The sequence below is a fragment of the Arachis ipaensis genome, chromosome B10, assembly GCF_059453495.1.
Source record: "Arachis ipaensis isolate K30076 ecotype BB chromosome B10, ASM5945349v1, whole genome shotgun sequence".
Classification (NCBI taxonomy): domain Eukaryota; kingdom Viridiplantae; phylum Streptophyta; class Magnoliopsida; order Fabales; family Fabaceae; genus Arachis; species Arachis ipaensis.
In genome coordinates, this window is record NC_142435.1 from 51,181,887 (window position 1) to 51,187,500 (window position 5,614).

General features: G+C 37.7%; 1 non-coding gene across 1 annotated transcript; it reads right to left on the minus strand.

Annotated features, from left to right (window-relative positions):
* Nucleotides 1–1,944: 1,944 nt before the first annotated feature.
* On the minus strand, nt 1,945–2,052 carry LOC148580011 (small nucleolar RNA R71). The gene has a single exon (XR_015896687.1). It is a non-coding gene; the product is annotated as a small nucleolar RNA R71 (small nucleolar RNA).
* Nucleotides 2,053–5,614: the final 3,562 nt, after the last annotated feature.

Below are 5,614 nucleotides of genomic sequence, written 5' to 3' on the forward strand. Positions count from 1 at the left end.
TAAAATAAAAATCCAAAAAAATTAGAAAATCATAAAAATCAAAAACATTTTCTGTTTCTTGTTTGAGTCTTGAGTCACATTATAAGTTTGGTGTCACTTGCATATGCATCTTGCATTTTTTCGAAAATATCATGCATTCATAGTGTTCTTCATGATCTTCAAGTTGTTCTTGGTAAGTCTTCTTGTTTGATCTTGATGATTTTTTGTTTTGTGTCTTTTCATGTTTTTCATATGCATTTTTCGTTTCTTAGAGTCTAAACATGAAAGATTTCTAAGTTTGGTGTCTTGCATGTCTTCTTTGCATTAAAGATTTTTCAAAATTGTGTCTTGATGTTCATCATGACATTCAAAGTGTTCTTGGTGTTAATCTTGACATTCATAGCATTCTTGCATGCATTCATTGTTTTGATCTAAAAATTTCATGCATTGCATCCTTTTAGTGTTTTTCTCTTGCATCATAAAAATTCAAAAAAAATTCAAAAAAATATCTTTCCCTTTTTCTCTCATCAAATTCGAAAATTTGGATTGACTTTTTCAAAAATTTTTAAAATCAAGTTGTTGCCAATGAGTCAAATCAAATTTTCAATTTGAAAATCTTATCTTTTTCAAAATCTTTTTCAAAAATAAAATCTTTTTCAAAATTATTAGTTATTTTCGAAAATTTCAAAAATATTTTTCAAAAATCTTTTTCTTATTTTTATATAAAATTTTCGAAAATAAACTAATCAATTAATGTTTTGATTCAAAAATTTGAAGTTTGTTACTTGCTTGTTAAGAAAGATTCAAACTTTAAGTTCTAGAATCATATCTTGTGATTTCTTATGAATCAAGTCATTAATTGTGATTTTAAAAATCAAATCTTTTTCAAAACTAATTTCAATCATATCTTTTCAAAAATATCTTCTCATCTTATCTTTTTCAAAAATATCTTTTCAAAATATCTTTTCTAACCTCCTAACTTCTTATCTTTTTCAAAACTTGTTTCAACAAACTAACAAACTTTTTGTTTGTTTCTTAACTTTTTCAAAACCATCTAACTAACTCTCTCTCTCTCATTTTCGAAAATATCTCTCCCCTTTTTCAAAATTTCTTTTTAATTTATTAATTATTTTAATTTTTAAAACTTAATTTTCGAAAATTACTAACAAATTTTCAAAAAACCATTTTCAAAAATCACTAACTCTTTTTCAAAATAATTTTCGAAAATTATCCCTCCCCCATCCTATTCTATTTATTCATTCATATCCTAACATCTCATCTCACATCTCTTCCATTCGTACAGTTGCATTTCTTCCTTTACATCACATTCTTTGTCTCCCCCTTCTCTTCCACTCACAAAGGGATCCCTATACTGTGGTATAAAGGATCTCTATTATTATTATCATTTTTTTGGCCATTCTTCCTTGTCATATGAGCAGGAGCAAGGATAAGAACATTCTTGTGGAAGCAAATCCAGAACCTGAAAGGACTCTGAAGAGAAAATTAAGAGAAGCTAAAATACAACAATCCAGAGATAACCTTTCAGAAATTTTCAAACAGGCAGAGGAGATGGCAGCCGAAAATAATAATAATGCAAGGAGGATGCTTGGTGACTTTACTGCACCTAATTCCAATTTACATGGAAGAAGCATCTCCATTCCTGCCATTGGAGCAAACAACTTTGAGCTGAAACCTCAATTAGTTTCTCTGATGCAGCAGAACTGCAAGTTTCATGGACTTCCATCTGAAGATCCTTTTCAGTTCTTAACTGAATTCTTGCAGATATGTGATACTGTTAAGACTAATGGAGTAGATCCTGAAGTCTACAGGCTCATGCTTTTCCCTTTTGCTGTAAGAGACAGAGCTAGATTATGGTTGGATTCTCAACCTAAAGACAGCCTGAACTCTTGGGATAAGCTGGTCACGGCTTTCTTAGCCAAGTACTTTCCTCCTCAAAAGCTGAGCAAGCTTAGAGCTGATGTTCAAACCTTCAGACAGAAAGAAGGTGAATCCCTCTATGAAGCTTGGGAAAGATACAAACAGTTGACCAAAAAGTGTCCCTCTGACATGCTTTCAGAATGGACCATCCTGGATATATTCTATGATGGTTTATCTGAGCTATCAAAGATGTCACTGGACACTTCTGCAGGTGGATCCATTCACCTAAAGAAAACGCCTGCAGAAGCTCAAGAACTCATTGACATGGTTGCTAATAACCAGTTCATGTACACTTCTGAAAGGAATCCTGTGAATAATGGGATGCCTATGAAGAAGGGAGTTCTTGAAGTTGATACTCTGAATGCCATATTGGCTCAGAATAAAATATTGACTCAGCAAGTCAATATGATCTCTCAGAGTCTGAATGGAATGCAAGCTGCATCCAACAGTACTCAAGAGGCATCTTCTGAAGAAGAAGCCTATGATCCTGAGAACCCTGCAATAGCAGAGGTAAATTACTTAGGTGAACCTTATGGAAACACCTATAACTCAACATGGAGAAATCATCCAAATTTCTCATGGAAGGATCAAAAGCCCCAACATGGCTTTAATAATGGTGGAAGAAACAGGTTTAGCAATGGCAAACCTTTTCCATCATCAACTCAGCAACAGACAGAGAACTCTGAACAAAATGCTTCTAATTTAGCAATTCTAGTCTCTGATCTATCTAAGGCCACTATAAGTTTCATGAATGAAACAAGGTCTTCCATTAGAAATTTGGAAGCACAAGTGGGCCAGCTGAGTAAAAGGATCACTGAAATCCCTCCTAGTACTCTCCCAAGCAATACAGAAGAGAACCCAAAAGGAGAGTGCAAGGCCATTGACATAAACGCCAAGGCCGAACCTGTGAGGAGAGGGGAGGACGTGAATCCCAAGGAGGAAGACTTCCTGGGACATCCAGTGATCAATAAGGAGCTTCCCTCTGGGGAACCAAAGGACTCTGAGGCTCATCTAGAGACCATAGAGCTTCCATTGAACCTCCTTATGCCCTTCATGAGCTCTGATGAGTATTCCTCTTCTGAAGAGAATGAGGATGTCACTGAAGAGCAAACTGCCAAGTTTCTTGGTGCAATCATGAAGCTGAATGCCAAATTGTTTGGCATTGATGCTTGGGAAGTTGAACCTCCCTTGTTCATCAATGAACTAAGTGATCTGGATCAACTGACATTGCCTCAGAAGAGACAGGATCCTGGAAAGTTCATAATACCCTGTACCATAGGCACCATGATCTTTAAGGCTCTGTGTGACCTTGGTTTAGGAATAAACCTCATGCCCCTCTCTGTAATAGAGAAACTGGGAATCTATGGGGTGCAAGCTGCTAAAATCTCACTAGAGATGGCAGACAGCTCAAGAAGACAGGCTTATGGACAAGTAGAAGATGTATTAGTAAAGGTTGAGGGCTTTTACATACCTACTGATTTCATAGTCCTGGATACTGGAAAGGAAGAGGATGAATCCATCATCCTAGGAAGACCTTTCCTGGCCACAGCAAGAGCTGTGATTGATGTTGACAGAGGTGAAATAGTCCTTCAATGGAATGAGAACTCCCTTGTATTCAAAACTCAAGGATCTCCCTCGGCAACCATGGGGAGGAAGCAGGAAAAGCTTCTCTCCAAGCAGAGTCAACCAGAGCCCCCACAGTCAAACTCTAAGTTTGGTGTTGGGAGGCCACAACCAAACTCTAAGTTTGGTGTTGAACGCCCATATCCAAACTCTAAGTTTGGTGTTGGAGAGTCTCAACAAAGCTCTGCACATCTGTGAGGCTCCATGAGAGCCCACTGTCAAGCTATTGACATTAAAGAAGCGCTTGTTGGGAGGCAACCCAATGTTTATCTAATTCTTATTTTTATTGTTTTTCATGTTTTCTTAGGTTCATGATCATGTGGAGTCACAAAATAAATATAAAAATTGAAAACGGAATCAAAAACAGCAGAAGAAAAATTACACCCTAGAGGAGCATCTGTCTGGCGTTTAGCGCCAGAACAGAGCATGATTCTGGCGCTGAACGCCCAAAATGGGCAGCTTCTGGGTGCTGAACGCCAGAACAGGCATGGTTCTGGCGTTCAACGCCAGAAATGGCACACAGATGGGCGTTGAACGCCCAAAATGGCCACCAACCTGGCGCTGAACGCCCAGAGTTGGATACAAAGGCATTTTTACATGCCTAATGGGTGCAGGGATGTAAATCTTTGCACACCTCAGGATCTGTGGACCCCACAGAATCCACTCAGGATCTGTGGACCCCACAGGATCCCCACCTACCTCCACTCACTTCTTCTCACCACTCTCTTTCACACAACCCCAATAAACACTCATCCCTTCTGTCTTCCATTTACCACTCACACCCATACATCCACTTACCTTAAAAAATTCAACATCTCTTCCCCACCCAATCCCACCCATATGGCCGAATACACACAGCCATCCATCTCCTCCATATCCTCTTCTTCTTCTATTCTTTCTTCTTTTGCTCGAGGGCAAGCAACATTCTAAGTTTGGTGTGGTAAAAGCATAGCTTTTTGTTTTTTCCATAACCATTGATGGCACCTAAGGCCAGAGAAGCCTCTAGAAAGAGGAAAGGGAAGACAAAAGCTTCCATCAAGGGTCTATAGCTCAGTGGTAGAATATTTGACTGCAAATCAAGAGATCCCTGAGATACCTCAGGGGATACATTTTCTTCCACACAATTATTGGAAGCAACTAAGGGTGGAACATCAAGAGCACTCCATCATCCTTCATGAAATCAGAGAAGATCTAAAAGCAATGAAGGAGGAGCAGCAAAGACAAGGAAGAGACATAGAAGAGCTCAAGGACATCACTAAGGTGGACTCATTCCTTGTTCTTACTTTCTCTGTTTTTTGTTTTCTATGTTATGTGCTTATCTATGTTTGTGTCTTCATTACATGATCATTAGTAGTTAGTAACTTTGTCTTAAAGTTATGAATGTTCTATGAATCCATCACCTCTCTTAAATGAAAAATGTTTTAATTCAAAAGAACAAGAAGTACATGAGTTTCGAATTTATCCTTGAACTTAGTTTAATTATATTGATGTGGTGACAATGCTTCTTGTTTTCTGAATGTATGCTTGAACAGTGCATATGTCTTTTGAAGTTGTTGTTTAAGAATGTTAAATATGTTGGCTCTTGAAAGAATGATGACTAGGAGACATGTTATTCGATAATCTGAAAAATCATAAAAATGATTCTTGAAGCAAGAAAAAGCAGCAAAGAACAAAGCTTGCAGAAAAAAAAAAAAAGGGGGGGGGGGCGAAAAAAAATATAGAAAAAAAATATAGAAAGAAAAAGAAAAAGCAAGCAGAAAAAGCCAATAACCCTTAAAATCAAAAGGCAAGGGCAAATAAAAAGGATCCCAAGGCTTTGAGCATCAGTGGATAGGAGGGCCTAAAGGAATAAAATCCTGGTCTAAGCGGCTAAACCAAGTTGTCCCTAACCATGTGCTTGTGGCGTGTAGGTGTCAAGTGAAAACTTGAGACTGAGCGGTTAAAGTCAAGGTACAAAGCAAAAACAAAGAGTGTGCTTAAGAACCCTGGACACCTCTAATTGGGGACTTTAGCAAAGCTGAGTCACAATCTGAAAAGGTTCACCCAATTATGTGTCTGTGGCATTTATGTATCC